We start from the raw sequence: 20,863 nt of genomic DNA on the forward strand, positions 1-20,863 counted from the left end.
CCAAGAGGATCCTGAGCCTCAGATGAGTCCCCAGCCCTAACCGACACCTTGATTGCAGCCTTGAGCTGAGGACCTACCTGAGCTATGCCCTGACTCCTGACTCACAGAAACTGAGATAAAAAATGTATGCTGTTTTAAGCTATTAAGTTTGATGTAATTTGTTACATAGTAAGAGATAATGAATGCAATGCTTACACACGGGGAAGAAAAAAAAAGAAAACCTAGTAGTATGGACTGAAAGTTTGTGTCACCTCAAAATTCGTATGTGGAAGCCTTAACCCACAGTGCGATGGTATTTGGAAATGAGACTTTTGGGAGGTAGTTAGGTTTAGATGAGGTCGTAAGGGTGGAGCCTGCATTATGATTAGTGCCCCTATAAGGAGATGAAGGGACAGAGCTTTCTCTCTTTGCCTTGTGAGTACATTATAGGAAGGTATCCATCTACACCTGGAAGAGGACCCTAGCCAGGAACGGAATTGGCTCCCACCATGATCTTTGACTTCCCAGCCTCCAGAACTGTGAGAAATACATTTATTTTGTTTAAAAATCTATGATTTTTTTATGGCAGCCCTCCTTGACTAAAACATCTAGAATAAAGTATGGAGAAATATTAAAACTGGTTTCCTCTAAGAAAATAATGTAGGAGATTCAGTTTATAAACTTTAAAGAACATATATTGACTATTGTTTTGTTAAGGGAAATAAAATAGTAAAATGCAAACCTGTGAATTCAGTGTAATGACATAAGTGAAAAAGGAGTGTGTGTGTGTGTGTGTGTGTATGTGTGTGTGTGTGTGTCCGTTTGGACTTCCACATTTAGCATTGTAAGAAATGTATTGATAATTACAAAGACAAATTGGTCACATGACAGATGTACTGAATTTTTAAAATAGATACACCAAAGTGCAAAGAAAAGTTACATCTGAAGACTTGTTTTAGATAAGAACTCACCTTTTTGTTTAATACATTTTTTTCATTAAGAGTTTCCTAAGAACAGGTCAGGCCCAGTGGTTCATGCCTGTAAATCCGGCACTTTGGGAGGCTGAGGTAGGAGGATCACTTGAGGTCAGGAGTTCAAGACCAGCCTGGCCAACATGGTAAAACCCCATCTCTACTAAAAATACAAAAATTAGTCAGGTGTAGTGGCGGGTTCCTGTAGTCACAGCTACTTGGGAGGCTGAAGCATAAGAATCGCTTGAACCCAGGAAGTGGAGGTTGCAGTGAGCCGAGATTGTGCCACTGCACTGCAGCCTGGGAGATAGAGTGAGAGACTCTGTCTCAAAAATAAATAAATAAATAAATAAATAAATAAATAAATAAATAAATAAATGTAAAGGTACATTTGGTATGTCATATATGACATGTCAAACCAATGAGAGCTATATAGGCTATAAGAAAATAATCTCAGGAATTTGGCCAAATAACAGCCTTCCACCAAACAGAAAGATTAGTGTCTCCTACAAAATGGAGGGAGATTCCCTGGTAACCTAGAAAACTATGTCAAGGACCATAATACCAGGTGACTAGAGATGACCTTCTCCAAGCCTGGAACTTACGGCGTTTTCTTCTCCCATTTCATTCTGGAATCCTGAGTCTTGTTCAACTTTAAGAAGTGAACTTAATAAATTGAGAAAATGCTGAAGAACTAATGTTCAGTGAAGAAGAGCTGAACTGTGAAGCCAAAGATCTGGTGGAAATTTAATGCTGGAAAAGGGAAGATGCCTCACCAGGGCGGGATGGTTAAGGACTCGTTTTGATTTAAGATGGAAATAGAAAGCAAAAGCACAGTGATGTGAACAAGTTTCCTCAAACTGGGCAAGAATTGAAACAGTTTTGTTTCCTTGTGCGTTTGTCTTTTGTTGGCGTTTTTTCACACTGGATGGGCGGGAGAAGAGGCCCTGGGGACAGTTGACATTTCTGGAGCACTACTGCCATCGTGAGGAAATCAGTTGATGAAAATCCAAGTCATGAACAATTCCTCCCAAAAAACTAGTATGTCGAGGAAGGTTGGACCTGTGGGGAAGTTGGAAAGGCTTCTGGCCTCAAGCATGATGTCCTTGCCTTCATCTCTCAGGCCTTCTAGGATCTGTGGACAAAGGCATGATATAGTTGTAGAAGCGGCCAGAACTGACCAAGGGGCAGGCAGGAAATTCATGCACAGGAAGTCCTGGAGGTGGAGCTTTTGTGTCCTCCCAGTACAGGAAGAACTAGAAGAAGCAGTTCACTGCTAAGTGCAGGGCTTCTGATCATTTGTCTCCTGCTCCTGCTCCTTGTGGTAGAGGCAGACAGTCTGGGACACAGTCCTCTAGCACACTGGGGCCTGGGATATGAGCCCCATTTGGCAGTAGTGCGGGAGCTCAGAGTGCAGGGGGGAAATTCCCACTATTTATTGAAGAGCATATATTGAAGAATGCATTCAAAGTTGAGAGGCAATAGATAATTGACAAGAAGGGTGAATAACTCTCAGGAGTGTCTTGGAGACATGTGGCAAAGCATCCCTCAGTGATCCCAGATGTCTTGTGAAGGTGAAAGTTCATTGCTGATCTTCTGACATTATCTCAGTTAAAACAGACTGAAAGAGAAGACCTGAACTAGATGGGTTAGCATGCCTGCCTTGGAGCTGCATTTTGACTAGGTCCTATGCTTGAAGTAGGGTAGACAAATGTGAGGAGACAGAATTGTGGATGACACTAGCAGTGGCCTCAGCTCAGGAATTCCTCAGGCTCAAGAATGTTGTATTCACCTCACCTGGCTATACTTAATACAGGCTAACAGGCCTGATTGCAGATGGAAACAATTTCATTGTTTCAGGCATAATAAAAATAACAGCAAAAACAGGAAACTACAAGCAATTATTTGTCCGTGTTTACTGCCTTTCAACCATTGGCATCCATTACAGATCATTAGCTATTCCAAGATGAAAAGTTAAAGAGAAACAATTCAGCAAGGAAAGAGAAAAGGAACCAGGCACAAACTTCCCAGAAGAAAAAGACCATGGAACAAGAAACCAGCCCCCGATATTTAACGTAGCTTCTTTTCTATTTCCCTAAGTGTTGGCCGGTCTGAGAAATAAAGGGAAAGAGTATAAAAGAGAGAAATGTTAAAGCTGGGTGTCCGGGGGAGATATCACCTGTCAGTAGGTTCCATGATGCCCACCAAGCCGCAAAACCAGTAAGTTTTTATTAGTGATTTTCAAAAGGGGAAGGAGTGTACGAATAGGGTGTGGGTCACAGAGATCACATGCTTCACAAGGGAATAAAATATCACAAGGCAAATGGAGGCAGGGCGAGATCACAGGATGGAGCGAAATTAAAATTGCTAATGAAGTTTCTGGCATGCATTGTCATGATAACATCTTATCAGGAGACACGGTTTGAGAGCAGACAACCAGTCTGACCAAAACTTATTAGGCGGAAATTTCCTCATTCTAATAAGCCTGGGAGTGCTACGGGAGAACGGGGCTTATTTCATCCCTTATCTACAACCATAAAAGACAGACGTTCCCAAAGCGGCCATTTTAGAGACCTCCCCTTGGGAACACATTCTCTTTCTCAGAGATGTTCCTTGCTGAGAAAAAGAATTCAGTGATATTTCTCCTATTTGCTTTTGAAAGAAGAGAAATATGGCTCTGTTCCACCTGGCTGTTAGGCAGCCAGACCTAATGGTTATCTCCCTTGTTCCCTGAACATCACTGTTATCCTGTTCTTTTTTCAAGGTGCCCAGATTTCATATTGTTTAAACAATTTGTGCAGTTAACACAGTCATCACAGGGTCCTGAGGCAACATTCATCCTCAGCTTATGAAGATGATGGGATTAAGAGATTAAAGACAGGCATAGGAAATCACAAGAGTATTGGCTGGGGAAGTGATAAATGTCCATGAAATCCTAACAATTTATGTTCAGAGATTGCAGTAAAGACAGGTGTAAGAAATTATAAAAGTATTAATTTGGGGAACTAATAAATGTCCATGAAATCTTCACAATTTGTGTTCTTCCGACATGACTTCAGCTGGTCCCTCTGTTTGGGATCCCTGACTTCCCACAACAGCAGAGGTTCTCAAATTCACCAATACTCAAGTAAATTACAATTTGACAAAGTCTCAAACATTCCCCACCTCTTCAAAATATCCCTGAGCAAGCTACTGAACATGAAACCACTGAAAACACCTACTTTGTGTGAACATTTGTAGAATCGGACAAGTTCCCGTGAGGTGGGAAGCATTGTCAATTGGTTTTACAATTTGGTGGGCAATATATGTGTATCACTTAACCTTTCATATGAGCACACTCCTTCTCCAGAGTCAAGGTCACATTCCCATAGGAGACAGGAGTATAGAGATGAGTAGGTTCATTCAGCTTTCCTTTGCAACGTCAGACAGTGGGGAGGAGCAAAGGGTCTATTCTCTAGTAGATTGACTCCACATGTTTCAGCTGTACCAGGTGGTCCTCTTAAGTTCTTGGAAAAGAATGAATTCCATGCTCAGTGTCCACATGAGTAAAGATATTCCACCTCTTTGATTAGGGGTTAAAGCAAATTATTGACTCTTTGGGATCAAACCATCCTAGTTTACTAATATAAGAAAACAGGCCAGGTGCGGTGGCTCACACCTGTAATCCCAGCACTTTGAAAGGCCGAGGCGAGTGGATCATGAGGTCAGGAGATAGAGACCATCCTGGCTAACATGGTGAAACCCCGTCTCTACTAAAAATACAAAAAATTAACTGGGCGTGGTGGTGGGCGCCTGCAGTCCCAGCTACTCAGGCGGCTGAGGCAGAAGAATGGCGTGAACCAGGGAGGCGGAGCTTGCAGTGAGCCAAGATAGTGCCACTGCACTCCAGCCTGGGCGACAGAGCAAGACTCCATCTCAAAAAAAAAAAAAAAGAAAGAAAGAAAAACAATAAAGTCTATCTCTCTCTGCTTATTCCATGTGTGACTACTGTCCTAAGTTGAGTGCATATATATGAATTCTAAAGAATGAATTTGCAGAGCCTTCTAACGAAGATACTCATTGTGTCTACCTTCCTGGAGTAATTATTTTAAGGCCATGCCCTCAAGTATTAACGTCATACATGTCTCCATGCTTGAAATAGTAACAAGCAAGGTTTACATTCGAAATCAAGAAACAAAGGTAGGCTGGGGGCGGTTGCTCACGCCTGTAATCCCAGCACTTTGGGAGGCCGAGGCGGGTGGATCACGAGGTCAGGAGATCGAGACCATCCTGACTAACATGGTGAAACTCCGTCTCTACTGAAAATACAAAAAATTAGCCGGGCGTGGTGGCAGGCACCTGTATCCCAGCTACTCCGGAGGCTGAGGCGGAAGAATCGCCTGAACCTGGGAGGCGGAGCTTGCAGTGAGCCGAGATCGCGCCACTGCAATGTGGCCTGGGCGATAGAGTGAGACTCTGTCTATAAAAAGAAAGAAAGAAAGAAAGAAAGAAAGAAAGAAAGAAAGAGAGAGAGAGAGAGAGAGAGAGAGAGAGAGAGAGAGAGAGAGAGAGAAAGAAAGAAAGAAAGAAAGAAAGGTATACCCTTCAGGTTTTAAAATAGCCTTCAGTGTAAGAATCAGTTTCTCTGAAAATTATACATTGCTCTGTTTACATATGGAAATAAAAAAGACCACTTTTTATAGTGAAGAAAACAAAAATCTTTGGGCAAATTTATAAGTAACACAAAATCCAATAATCCGAAGGATATTTAGTGACCCATGAGGTGGCCTTATAATAAAAAGGAAAAGTATGATAAAAGGAAAAATTTCAAAACCCAAGGAGATTTGCAAACTATGTGGAAGCCTAAAGTCATACCAACAAACCCATGAGTGCTCACATATACATGTACTCATGCAAATATTCAAATGGAATAGATTTAGAAGAGAGCAGAAGAAAGAAGATCAAAATACTCATGCTTGTTTTCATGGACTGCTCAGCATTTTCTCAAAAGGATCATGTACAGAGATCATCTCTGGTATGAAAGCGTGGCACTAAAGAGGCAAGTTTTCTGGGGCTCCTGATGTACTCAGCTCCCTGAAGAAGGATATCTTGTCAGGCCTACAAGGAATCTTCATCAGAAAAAGGCTAAGGAACAGGCACAGAGAACACTACTTGCTAACCTTAATGAACAGTTAGATCCTGAGCCTTAAAGGCCTCATCTTCGTTAGAAGAAAGCTAAAGAACCCATTTCTGTCCCATTAAGAGAACTGAAATGAGAGCGGATCCCTCCACGTGGGTATGCCTTCACACTGGACCCTAGACAAAATGCTGCAAAGCCACTATAGCTGTTACCTCCTGGGCTCAGAGAACACTTCCAGGCCTTCTGGTTGTGTATATCTGCACTCCTATTGATGTTCTGGAATTTATTGACTTGGCACAGTGACACATGCTCCTTTTCCTCAGATCCCTCTTGCTCTAGGCAACAGAGGCACCAGACTTTTGGTGTCCCTGAGACCTCCAGCGGCTGTTAGATGCCACCTCAAATGAGATTCATTTTCCCCTCCCCACATTCTAACGTTGCTGACATTGGGGCCCATACTCCAAAGTACAGGGATATCTTGTGCCAGCCCAACTATCTCATGGTCTAAGGGGCAGGGCCAGAAGATCAATGCCCAGAAGCTGTGTGTAGACTAATTTTTCTATAGTCCTGCCCACAGTGAGAAGAAACCAAACCCTGCATCAGTCCTGGCACCTTACTCAGCAGCTTCTTCATTGAGATTTTGCCTTTGTCCAGATTGAGCTCCTGGAAAGCCTAAGAGTTGAAGTTGAGAAGGCCCATCTTGGGGTCAGGCCCTATTGAACCTTTGAATTTGCTAAATCTTTCTTAACTGCTAGATGGGAGGGAAGTTCAAATCCAAAGCTTTTGCTTTTGTCAAACTACTTCCTCGCGATGGCAGTATGAGCTCAGGAAAGCCAACTAACCCTGCCCCCAGGCCCTCTTCTCCCGCCCATTCCATCTGAAAAAAATCACCACTAAAAGGCAAAGCTACCAGGAAATATGGTTGCCTTGAGTCTTACCCAGTTTGAAGAAACTTGCTCACATTGCTGCGCTTTTGCTTTTGGTTTCTATATACAATCAGACTGAAGCCTAAAACCACACACTCTCATCAGGCATCTTTTCTTTTCAGTAATTCAGTTTCCTCTACCACAGCTTCACAGATCTCCTCATCAGTCACCATTAGATATGTATGATTTTCCCCATTTTCAAGTTTTCTGATACAAGGTTCAAGTCCCAAGGAGTCCGTGCATGAGGAAAAGAAATTGCTGGAACTCCAAAGCTTGTACGAGGCTATCTGTCTCCATCAGACGTTGTGGTCTTTGACCTGGCTCATTTCCCAAGCTCTTATGGTGTACTCCATTTTCTGGCTCACATAGTTTAGAAAGTAACCAAAATGGCATCCTTCTTTTTAAATGTCTTTCCAGATGGAGAACTCACTAATAAATATTTCAGTTGCTCAAACTTGATGTTCAAAATAAATACTAATATTTAGCTATTATAATTTAAGGACATTAGAGTTAAGCTCTTCCATAGGTTTTGAACTAATATGTTAAAACAACATTATCAATTTTACCATATGACCTTGTCTTACACTTTTACATTTTTATGCCTCATTTATATTCATGTTTTAATTTGCACATAGATGATGCTTTGAATGAATAAAGAAACAACACATTTTAAATAATTAATTGGGCACTTAGGTAGAGAATATACATTGTGTATCCTTCTTAGGTAATTATATAATTTATTGTCCAAGTTGGACAACTGTGTGAACTGACTTCCTAAGGCAAACTGAAAGGAATGTTCACCCTATTTATAATTCCACAGTCTTGAGACAAACAGTGATCACATCTTTATGCTTTATTTACCTAAATACATTTTTTTTCTTTTTTTGAGACAGAGCCTTGCTCTGTCACCCAGGCTAGAGAGCAGTGACACAATCTCAGCTCACTGCAACCTCTGCTTCCTGGATTCAAGCGATTCTCCTGCCTCAGCCTCCCAAGTAGCTGGGATTACAGGCGTGCACCACCATGACCAGCTAATTTTTATATTTTTAGTAGAGACGGGGTTTCGCCATGCTGGCCAGGCTGGTCTCGAACTCCTGACCTCAGGTGATTGGCCCGCCTTGGCCTCCCAAAGTGCTGGGATTACAGGTGTGAGCCAGTGCGCCTGGCCAATAAATTTTAATTTGTATATACATATACATGCTTACAAAAATTGGGCCTTGTCCTGCATATTTTTTCTTTTATACTTTTTCTCTTGGCTATATTATGAGCATTTTGACAGTTGGACTTTAGTTATCCAAAAGTACGATTTAAAAATATGAAAATAGCTATTTATTTATAAGAAATAGAAATATTTAAAATTAAGAGAAATAGACTCTTTCAATACAGAATATTTAGAAAATATGGAATTCAGAAAAGTGAACACAAAATGACCTATCATATTACTATAATCTGTATGTATTTTTTCTTTAAACACAAATTGCGTAATAGCGTATATTGGATGTTTTTCCCTGATATTTCTATTTTCTCCTCTTTAATCCACTCTTCATTTTTCTCTACTTCTCTGTGTATCAAATGGCTAATCTGTATGGACTATGTAATCTGGCTGTCTTGCTCTACAGGTCCTGGTTACATTCTCCTATAAAGGGTTCTGGCAGGATTGCAGGGGTAGGTTAGGTATTTATTTAATCAGATCTATGGGTTTGACTCCATCCTTTAGCCAAATACCACTATCTTAACAGTATCCTGGAGGAGTAATGGAAATATTTGGCAAACAGCCATAACAAATACCCATATACCCATAAATATAGTTAAACAATGTCAGCGTTTTTTAAAATTATAACATTGGAACCTGAATGTGACTGTGTATTTCTACATTCCCAACTGTAATTTATCTTTTTCTTCCGAGCCAAGGGAGTCCTTGGGCCTGCAGGTAGCTGAGGATAAGTGGGGCCTTTATGGGAATTTCTCCCTTGGGCTGCTCACCAGGCTGGAATGCAGGGGCACTATCTTGGCTCACTGCAACCTCCGTCTCCCGGGTTCAAGCAATTCTTCTGCCTCAGCCTCCTGAGTAGCTGGGACTATAAGCGCGCGACCCCAAGCCCAGCTAATTTTTGTATTTGTTTTAGTAGAGAAGGGGTTTCACCATGTTAGCCAGGATGATCTTGATCTCTTGACCTCGTGATCCTCCTGCCTCGGCCTCCCAAAGTGCTGGGATTACAGGCGGGAGCCACCGCTCCCGGCCAAAAATTTTAAAGCTTGCAATGAAAAGGAACAGACTGTGGGAAGGGCTTGACCTGAGAAACAGGTGGACTAATAATAACTGGAAGGTCAACTGAGTCAGACTTATTTTTGCCAGTTGTTCCCCTATGCCAAGAACACAAGATAGAACTGAATTTGTTACCTGAGTCCTCCCTGGACCTGAGACTTGCAGAATGCAAGAAAACCAATAAAAGTTGGGAGGCTTCCTCAAAGTGCCTCAGAAGTGAGCTGACAGTTTGCCTAACCTAGATCTTAAGAATGTGAATTCTGAAGCCTGACTAATCCGATTATAAAATTTGTTTCTAACTGTTCTTCTGTGACTTTGCCTAAAGATGTTACAATTGGGAAAAAACAGAATAAACAAGGCAAAATTTAAGGTAACAAGTAGAAGAAAACTTCCCACAATTGAAGAAGGCCCAGATTGTAGAGTCTCACTATGGTACAGAATGGAATAAAGATATGCACTAAGCATATGTTGGTAAAATACTAGAATTATTAAAAAGTCACCTTGCTGGGCATGGTGGTTCACGCCTGTAATCCCAGCACTTTGGGAGGATGAGGCGGGCAGATCTCGAGGTCAGGAGATCAAGACCATCCTGGCTAATACGGTGAAACCCCATCTCTACTAAAAATACAAAAAATTAGCCGGGCGTGGTGGCGGGCGCCTGTAATCCCAGCTACTTGGGAGGCTGAGGCAGGAGAATCGCTTGAACCTGGGAGGCAGAGGTGGCAGTGAGCCGAGATCTCGCCATTGCACTCCAGCCTGGGCTACAGAACAACACTCCGCCTCAAAAAAAAGAAAAAAAAAAAAAATCTAGCCAAGTGAATATTCCAGAAAAGAGAACTGAAGTGGATGAAGAAGGAGAAGCAGGAATAAAGACCTTATACTCTATAAATGAAGAACATAAGCACTCTAAATGGTCATAATTGAGGGACTATACTGCAAAGGAAATAACACTAAGAGTACACAATAAAATATTAAAGAATTTTAACAAGTCTTTTAAGTAGGAAAAATATAAAAGGATGAATTGGAATACATATGTTAATGGACACAACATCTTGGGTTAGTTTTGAGGAAGAAATCAAGTACCTTGACCTAAGAAATAGTGTGCTTTGAGGGACTTTGTTTCGGACAACATTAGAAAAATATGTGGCTGTTTGTGGACATGGAGAAATGAAGGTAACTATGAATGGAAATTAACAATTGGTAAAAAGATATAATCAGCAACTTAAACATCAAAAACAAGAACTGGAAAAAGAAATAATAAACATAAGGTAGGAAGGCAGGAATAAAGTTAAATGTTTTCTTCATTAGAGTAAATGTGAGTGGACACAATTATCTCCTCAAAAGACAGAAGTCATTATATCGGGCTAAAATACAAAACACAAAACAGCAACAAAAAGAACCCTATGCAGTACTTTTAAAAATTAAGTCACTTAAAGCCAAGAATTATAGGAAGTTTTGAAAATTAAGGTTGGGGCAAACAAGTATCACACAAAACGAAAGTAGCAGTACCAATATTAATATCAGACAAATGCGCTTTGAAGTTAAAAGCACTAAAACGTAAAAGCTGGGCGAGGTGGCTCACGCCTTAATCCCAGCACGTTGAGAGGCCAAGACGGGTGGATCATGAGGTCAGGAGATGGAGACCATCCTGGCTAACACGGTGAAACCCCGTCTCTACTAAAAATACAAAAAATTAGCCAGGCGTGGTGGCAGGCACCTGTAGTCCCAGCTACTGGGGAGGCTGAGGCAGGAGAATGGCGTGAACCCAGGAGGCAGAGTTTGCAATGAGCTGAGATTGCGCCACTGCACTCCAGCCTGGGTGACAGAGGGAGACTCCATCTCAAAAAAAAAAAAAAAAAGCACTACAACAAGGACATTTTGCAATGATAAATTGAGTAGCATTGAACCAATAAACCAATTGTAGTAGAACTGATACCTTTATGATACTGCATTTTCCTATGTTTGATCATGGTGTCTGCATTTATCTCAATCTTCTTTACCATTACTTAGTAATTTTTTATTTTTTTTTTTTAAACAGAGTTTCGCTCTTGTTGCCCAGGCTGGAGTGCAATGCCATGATCTCGGCTCACTGCACCTTCCACCTCCCAGGTTCAAGCGATTCTCCTGCCTCATCCTCCCGAGTAGCTGAGATTACAGGCGTGCGCCACCACGCCCAGCTAATTTTGTATTTTTAGTAGAGATGTGGTTTCTCCATGTTGGTCAGGCTGGTCTCGAACTCCCTACCTCAGGTGATCCGCCCGCCTAGGCCTCCCAAAGTGCTGGGATTACAGGAATGAGCCACCACGCCTGGCCCACTTAGCAATTTTACATTTTCAAATGAAAAGTCTTACACATCTTTTATTCCTAGTTAATTCACTTTGGTTTGTTTTTTCGAGATGGAGTTTCATTCTTGTTGCCCCAGCGCAATGGCATGATCTCCACCTCCCGGATTCAAGTGATTTTCCTGCCTCAGCCTCCCAAGTAACTGGGATAACAGATGCCTGCCACCACACCTGGCCAATTTTTTTGAATTTTTAGTAGAGACGGGGTTTCACCATGTTGAGCAGGCTGGTCTTGAACTTCTGACCTCAGGTGATCCACCCTCCTCGGCCTCTCAAAGTGCTGGGATTACAGGCGTGAGCCACCGAGCCCAGCCTATCCCTAGTTAATTTATAGTGACTGGTGCTGTTGCACATGGTGTCTTCTTTAAATTTATGTTTTCTAATGTCCTTTGCTATATAGAAATACAGTTTACTTTTATATATTGATCTTATGCCCAGTTTGATGTATTCTCTTATTTTATACATGTATAGAATTATATAATATATATGACATTTTACTTTTCTTCTTTTCTAATCCTGTTTTCATTTCATTTTTCTTTTTTCATTGCCTTCAGTACTCTATTTGGTAGAATTGCTCTAATTGAGTAGCCTTTTATTATTCATGGCCGTGAAAGGAATTCTTTAGCTGTTTTCCCATTAAGCATTATGTTAGATGTAGGTTTTTGTAGCTATCTCTACTAGATTGAATGTGAAAACGTCCTAAATTGTCCTCCTAGGGTAAATGTGAATTTTCAGTTTCTTTTCCAGGAAAAAGGTGGACTCTAAATCTGGGCTGTCTTCGTGACTTGATTTAGTTAATAAAACTCTGAAGTCATGGTGTGTCAGCTCTGAGTTTCACAAGACTTGTGCACTTCCATTTTCCCTTGCGAACCTGCTGCCAGTGTGTGAATATGCTCAGGCTGGCCTGTTGCAGGGTGGGGAGGAAAGACCAGCAGTCTCTATGGTGAATTTACCCCCAAACATGTAAGAGATAGCATTAGCAAAGCTGCCAACCTGACCTAGTGATGATGCCAGATGCTTGAGAATCCAGGCAAGACCATGATAACAACACAGTATATTTGTGGATTTTTTTTTTTTTTTTTTTTTTTTTGAGACAGAGTCTCGCTCTGTCACCCAGGCTGGAGTGCAGTAGCATGATCTTGGCTCACTGCAATCTCTGCCTCCCGGTTTCAAGCAATTCTCCTGCCTCAGCCTCCCGAGTAGCTGGGACTACGGGGGCATGCCACCATGCCTGGCTAATTTTTGTAATTTTAGTAGAGACGGGGTTTCACCACATTGGCCAGGCTGGTCTCGAACTCCTGATCTCAGGTGATCCGCCTACCTCAGCCTCCCAAAGTGCTGGGATTACAGGCGTGAGCCACAGCACTTGGTCTTACTTGTAGCTTTTTGAGCTATGATAAGTGCTTGTTTTTTAAGCCACTGAGTTAAAAAATAGTGTTTCACAGAGCAATGATTAAATGATATAATAACCAGATTATGAAAGTTCCTTTATATTCATGGCTTCCTAAAAGTTTATGTTGTAAGTGCTGTTGAATTTACCAAATATTTTTATTTTTCTGCATCAATTGAGATGACCATATACTTTTCTCCTTTATTTGGAAAAGTGGTGTATGACATTTCGTCCTTTTGCAATGTTTTAACTCCCTTTCAGTCATGAGATAAATCCAAGCTGATCATAGTTTATTGTCTTTTATAGAACTATGGATTAAACATGCTTATATCTTTCAATTTTTAAGTCTCCACTCATAATCGAAGTGGGTTTGTATTTTTCTCTTCAGTCACAATCTATGTTTGATTTAGGTATCAAGGTTATAAAAGTTGCTCAGAATATGTTGGGGAGTAATTCATCTCTAGTTCCCCTTTAAAATATTTTGAATAAGATTGGAATCATCTTTTGCTTAAAACTTCATAAAACCGGACGGGCATGGTGGCTCCTGCCTGTAATCCCAGCACTTTGGGAGGCCGAGGCGGGCAGATCAGCTGAGGTCAGGAGTTCGAGACCAGCCTGGCCAACATGGCGAAACCCCATCTCTACTAAAAATGCAAAAATTAGCCAGGCATGGTGGCATGCACCTGTAATCCCAGCTACTTCGGAGGCTGAGGCAGGAGAATACTTGAACCCAGGAGGTGCAGGTTGCAGTGAGCCGGGTTCGCACCACTGCACTCCAGCCTGGGCACGAAGAGTGAAACTCCATCTTAAAAAAAAAAAAAAAATTCATAGAACCAACCTGTAACCATGTGGGATAGATGTTTGTGTTAAAGGAAAATCCCTAAGTGTGTTTTATTTTTTAATAGTTATACTTCCCTTCAGGCTTTTTCTATCTTCTGCTCTTTGCCACCTGTGAGGTCCCTGAAAATGAAGGCCAATACTACCCAGCTAAGCAAATACCTGAAAGGCCAAAAAGACTGGGTAGTCTGGTGTTCCCCTTAATTCTCTGTCTATAGAGCTTTAATCTGAGAGTTTCTCTTTTGTGAATTCTTTGACACTTTTAGGGAGAATTTTGTATTTCATCCTATATATTTTGTTTCCAGTGGAGAGATATGGAGGAGAAATGGTCCAAAAATTATAGCCAACCATAAACAAAAACTGAATTAAGCCTAAATGTATTTAACAAGTTGAAATATGACTAAGCTGTTCAGTAATATTTGTAATTTATTTCAATGAATATTTTCCTTAACTTTCTGAAGAAACTAAGTAACTAATTTCAAATGAGAATACAATGAAAACAAACAAAAAATAAAGTGAAATAAAAATTTTAAAATATAAGGTACAAAATTAATGATATTAGAAAGTGCTTGTGTTTCCATGTTAAAAGATGAAATCATGAGACAACCTTTTAGTAACTTCTGATAGGGGTTTATACATATTTATATATGTATACCACTCAAAGTCCGCATTTATGGCATGAAGTGATGAGCGGTATCTAAGCCTTCCTCTTAGGGCTCCAAGAAAACAGGTGCCTCTCATTTTACAGTCTAACCCCGTAAATGGAGAAAAACTCCTTGAGGGCATGAATACTGACAAAGGCTATCTCCTTGACCAAATTGTAGATAGGCTCCTCTGAGCCGTCTTTTTGACTGAGCTCATTCTTGAGTACTGTCTTTGGCTTGCCTAATCCAGTTTTAATACAAATCTTAACTCAGTTTAGCAAGAATTCCCCTACCCTTGATGTCTCCTCTCTGTGATGTTCCATGCACTGACACCCCTCATTCTGCTCCTTGACTGTAAATCCCCGGCTGTCTTTACTATGCTCAGAATGGAGACTGATCTATTTCTCACCTGTTGTAATGTCCCTATTGCAATAGTCTTGAATAAAGTCTTCTTTATCACTTTTACAAGTGCCAGAATAATTTTCTCTTTAACAACAGCAAGCCAAGTCAGGGAACATGTGGCCTGCTGCCTAGAAATGCCCCAATCCTGCCCTTAATTTTCAGAATTGTTTTCTTCCTCCTAGGCCTAGCTCCTTGAGACTTGCCCCTAGACGTAAACAATTTAGTAATGTAGAGAAAATGCTTGAGATGTAAAACCGAGTTAAGAGCAGAACTGCAAAGACTAGGTTAAGTGGAAATTGCGTTCTTGAAAGATAATATTGCCTGATAAAAGTGGGTGCTTTAAGGTGGGATCTGAACATGGCGGCGGTGGTAGCTGCTATGGTGCTGAAGGGCCGGGGATATGGGGGGTGAGAAATGCCTGTGTCCTCCGGGGGATTCTCGCAGGAATCACAGCTAACACGGCCTCCCATAACAGGACCCAGGCACTGCAAACCCACAGCTCCCCAGAGGGCAGGGAGGAACCTGAACCCCTAACCCCCGAGCTGGAATACATTCCCAGAAAGAGGAGCAAGAACCCCATGAAAGCCAGGGACTGGCCTGGGCCATCGGCTTCCCTTGTGGTATCCTTCTCTTCATCCTCAACAAGCGGGAAGTGGACAAGGACCGTGTGAAGCAGATGAAGGCTCGGCAGAACATGCGGGTGTCCAACACGGGACAGTATGAGAGCCAGAGGTTCAGGGCATCCCCCCAACGTGCCCCGTCCCCTCATGTTGAGTCTGGGGTGCAGACCTGAGGAACGATGCAACCCTCCTAAACTGTGTTGACTGTGAAGTCCTCAGGTTTGGCCCGGATTCCAGTTCTCGAGGTCCACCAGAGGGCGCATGAATCCCAGGCTGCTGCCAACCCCTACCCCGCCCCACACCCAGGAGCCAGCCAAAGGCAAATAAAATTATTGAGCGTTTAGTAGGGAAAAATTTCAGTTAAAAAGTGGCTGGTTTAGGCCTTGGTTTGATTTCAGATGGAAACAAAAGCAACTTCCAGCAGTATGAGCAGGTCGCCCCAAACTGGGCAAAATGCAAGGCAGCCATGTTTGGTGGCGCCTTTGTCTCTCAGTGGCGTTTTTTCACACTGGAAGGGCGGGAGAAGAGTGCCCCAAGGCAGGCTTCCTTGAAAATATGCAGCACTACTGCCCCCGTGAGGAAATCATTTAAAGACAGAATACGCCATTACAGCGTTCTTTCCCTGAGACCCAGCTGTTGGGGAAGGGCTGTTCTGTGGGTAGGTGGAAGAGGCTGGGGCTCCATGCTGAGCCTCTTTGCCTTCTCCTCTAAGGCCTTAACAGAGACCTGGACATTGGTGGTATCTTGGTATAAAACCTGGAGAGTGAGGGGCTTGGAGTGAACCATCAGCTGCCAGGCGATACTGGCACAGGAAGTCGTGGGGTGGGGCCTCATTTCCTCCTGGTGTGGTCAGGACTGGAGGGACCCACTCAAACACGAATGCAAGCTCTTGTGGGCATCTGTCTTCTGCCCCTTGCAGCGAGAGTTAGCAGGCTTTCACGTGGTACCACCATCCTATGGTGAAGGCCTTATTATATACAAGGACTCCTCAAGGAAGATATGGGGCATTGGTTTCTTGTGGCAGCCGTGTCAAAACACAAAGAACAGGCCAATTCCAGGTGACGTATTGCAGAGGCAAGTGTGCTTGCTGAGGATCTCAGGTCACTCAAACATCTAGAGATTCACTGCCTGCAGCCAGGAGGAATTGAAGAGAAGTGGGGCCAAGTAGCCAAACCAAGAAGTAATGAAACGTCTAAAGGAGTAGATACAAAAAAACAGATGGAGAAGAAGTAGTCCAAATATGTTAGCCAAGCATAAACGAAAACTGAAGTAGAATTCAATCTAATTTATATGTTTTACATATGACTAAGCTGTTAAATAATATTTATCATTTATTTCAACACAGACAGTGAAAAGGATTGAAAAGTCCTTGCCTGTCAGAGGTGTCATTCCTTGTGATACAACTCTATGACTTCATACATGCCTGTTGTAGAAGGAACGTTGTAAAGAAATGTGATTATTTCTAGAAGTGCAAAAATCAGGTGGCAAAAATGATGTCACTGAAGATCATGAAGGAGGACACGTTGGTACATCAACCCTCCACAAAAGCAACAACGAGCCAGGCATGAACTAGAAAGAAGTGTCAGAATCCACTTTTACAGAACTCTAGAGCTTGTCAAAAACTTGCAACACCCAAGGAAGCCTTGGTGAAGAAAGAAGTGGCTGCTTTGTGGTGAGAGAGCAAGAGAGCTACGGCATTTTAAATTGCCTGTCTACCATCCCCCAGCTTCCACAGTGCCTTCAGTATAGCTCCCACCCTTGTGCATAGGTATAATACAGAACTTATTCTCAAAGAATTGTTGCATTCCAGTTGGACCTGTCTTTTGGCTCCCTAAAGGATTGGTGTAATCTTGCTTTTGTTTTGCCTCACTTAGAGTGTTTCCAGGTTTGGAACAGCTTCCTGAGGGGCATGTGTTGAAAAAACTTAAAGATACAAGTATTGGCTATAGGAGTCTGGGGCAAGGGACAACAGTTAAACAGTAAACAGATGGAAAAGCATGGGAAGGAAGAGGCTATGAAAGGAAATACTTGGGGGAATAAGAACTTTAAAAAGTTCTTGTATATACTAGAGAAATAAAAAGCCATGCACATGCGCAGGGCTGGACAATTATTCAGAAAATGCCTGAGAAGACCTTAAGGACTCATATCTCACTAGCTTTCAGGCCCCTTGCAAGCTAGAAGTGAAGACTACAGCCTGGCTAGTTGAAAGAGTGCCCCAACACACAGAGCCAGCCTTCAAGGACTTAGAGAATACTTCTCTTTCTTTCTTAGGCTCCACATGTTTAAGGAAACTGTCGGAGTACTAGGTGACCACTAAGCTATCAGAACACCGACTCCAGTGGCCACAAATGATAAAAATACAGACTTTACAAAAATATTTAAGAAAAGTTACTAAAAAAGCAAATAAAAAACAACAACACACAAATGCTATCAACTAAACCCATGGGGTGGGGAGGGAAGTGTGTCTAGAAATCTAATTTCCAGAGTTAATACAGTATGATATCAAAACATCTAATTTTTAATGATAAACAAAAAATAAGACATGCAAAGAAAACAAGAAGGTGTGGCCTACTCACAGGGAAAAGAGAAATTAATAGAAACTGTGCAGAAGGAAGCCCAGGCATTGGGCTTACTAGAAAAGACTTACGTCAACTCTCTTAAATATGCTCAAAGTGTTTCCATAAATAAAATACAAAGAACTAAAGTAAACCAAGAGAATAATGTCTCACCAAGTAGAGAATATCCATAAAGAGAGAGATATTGTTTTTTAAAAAAACAAATAGAACTTTTGGAACTGAAAAGTACAGAAACTGAAATGAAAAAAAAAAAAAAAAACCACTGGAAGTTTCCAACAGCAGATTAGAAGTTAGAAAAAAGTCATTGAATGTGAAGCTAGAGCAATTGAAACACATGAGTATAAACATGCAAGAAGCTCAACAAACTCCATGTAAGATAAACATGAAGAAATCTACAATGAGAAAGCTTATAACCATGCTGTCATAAGACAAAGACAAAGCAAGAATCTTGAAAGCGTTATAAGAGAAAGGCCTTAATTATATACAAGGACTCCTCAATAAGATTAGCAGCCAGTTTTTCTTCAGAAACCATGGAAACCAAAAGGCAGTGGGATAACATATTTAAAGTTGCAAAAGCAAACAAACTTGTCAAAAATTCCATATCCCCCAAGACTAACTTTCAGAAATGAAGGAGAAATTAAGACATTCCTAGATAGAAAAAAACTTTACAGATTCCACCAGTAGTAGACCTCCCATAACAGAAATGCAAAACGGAGTCTCTCAGGATGAAATGAAAAGACGCTAGATAGTAACTCGAAACCATATGAAGAAATAAGGAACAAAGAAAAGGGTAGCTACATAGATACATTAAAAAGCCAGAAGAATTATATTTTTGGTTTATAATTCTCTTTTCCTCCCATATGCTTTTAAAAACAAATGCATGAAACAATAATTATAAGTCTGTATTAATTAACATTGTATAATGTTTAATCATATAGTTTGTAAAAATAACACAAAAGGGATTAGAGCTTTAAAGGAGTAGGTTTTATGTACTATATAAACTAATTTGTAGTTTAATAAAAATCGATTGCTCTAAAATTAAGATATTAATTGTATTCTGCAGGATAGCCATAAAAAATTAGTATATAGGGAAAAAGAAACAGAAAGGAATAAAAGTGGTACACTAGAAAAGATCAATTAATCACAAAAGAAGGTAGGAATTATGGAATTGAGAAAAAAGCTATAAGATATACAGAAAATATATAGCAAAATAGGAGGAGTAAGTACCTCTTTACCAGTAATTACTTTAAATAGATTAAACTCTCCAATTTAAAGGCAGAGATTGGCAGAATGCATTTTTTAGAACATCCAACTCTATGCTGTCTAAAAGAGTTGGCTTTAGATCCAATTCACAAACGGTTAATAGTAATAGCATGAAAAAAGAAAATTCATGTGAAAAATAACCAAAATAAAGTTGGTCTGACTGTCCTGATACAAGACAAAATACACCTTAAGACAATAATTATTTCAAGAGACAAAGATGGACATTATATAATGATACGATCAGTCTGTCAAGATGTACTAATTAAGCATACATATTTATTTTACAAGAGTCCCCAAATACATGAGGCAAAAACTGAACAGAACTAAAGGAAAAAATAGAGAGTTCTAAAAAATAACTTGGTGACTTCAATACCCCACTTTATTTATTTATTTATTTATTTATTTATTTATTTATTTAGAGACAGAGTCTCTTGCTCTATCACCCAGGCTGGAGTGTAGTGGCACCATCTTGGCTGCAATCTCCGCCTCCTGGGTTCAAGCGATTCTTATGTCTCATCCTCCCAAGTAGCTGGGATTACAAGCGTGCACCAACATGCTCAGCTAATTTTTGTATTTTTAGCAGAGAAGGGGTTTCACCATTTTGCCCATGCTGGTCTTGAACTCTTGACCTGGAGTGGTCCACCCACCTCGGCCTCCCAAAGTGCTAGGATTACAGGCATGAGCCACGTCACCCAGCCCAATACTCCACCTTAAACAATGGATGAAACAACTAAACTGAAGATCATTAAGGAATTAGAGAATGTGAACAAAGTTATAAGTCAACTACACCTAAAAGATATAAAAATATATCTTTCCTTGAAAGGTAAGATTCCATCACCTACCATGTAGACCATGCTATGCCAGGAGAAGGGAACTGGCTTTTGTGACATCCTGGCCTGTGCCTAACTCTCTTTTAGACTTAAAGGATGGCATATGGATATAGGTGTACTGACACACAGGAGTGCCTTGCAGAGGCTCCGGGAAGCAAGCACGACGTCTTCCAGGTATTTTGTGAAAGAGGAAAATGATCTCTAACCTTCCCTTCATATATCATCTAAAGAACACTCAGAGAAAGCCTTGACTAGATGAGTTAGGCTCCTTAGGTAGCCTCTTCAGCCTTCACAAAGCCTGAATTCCATTCTCTGTGGCCTGATTGGCAGAGACATTCTCTGCCTCTGATTTAGGGAGAAAAGCAAACAGTTCGACCTTGGGAATCAAACCATGTAAGTTTGCTAACACTAGGTAAGAGAAATGGCAAAGTCAAGGGCGTTTTACTTCTAACATGTGATAACCTTGAATCAAACGTCTAAACATGTATGTATTCTAGAGAGCCAATATGCACATTGTAATGTATCTGTAAATTGAAAAAACTCAAACAAAACAACTAAGAGTGTCTAATTCTCTAAAGCTGAGTTTTCTGAGAGCACATTTTCCAGTTTTACCTGTATTTATAATGAAGGCTTGACACATTGACAAATAAGCTTAGTACTGATAACATTCTGAGTAATACCATATTTTTATCTAAAAA

The 20,863-nt window shown here is 40.9% G+C and overlaps 1 long non-coding RNA gene and 1 pseudogene across 2 annotated transcripts in view; both read left to right on the top strand.

Moving 5' to 3' along the window:
• Positions 1–20,863, top strand: part of LOC105481435 (uncharacterized) — a 133,141-nt gene that overhangs the window by 11,710 nt on the left and 100,568 nt on the right. The window lies entirely within an intron of this gene.
• Positions 13,736–19,776, top strand: LOC105481434 (probable hydrolase PNKD; annotated as a pseudogene).

This window comes from Macaca nemestrina, chromosome X (genome assembly GCF_043159975.1).
Source record: "Macaca nemestrina isolate mMacNem1 chromosome X, mMacNem.hap1, whole genome shotgun sequence".
Taxonomy (NCBI): Eukaryota; Metazoa; Chordata; class Mammalia; order Primates; family Cercopithecidae; genus Macaca; species Macaca nemestrina.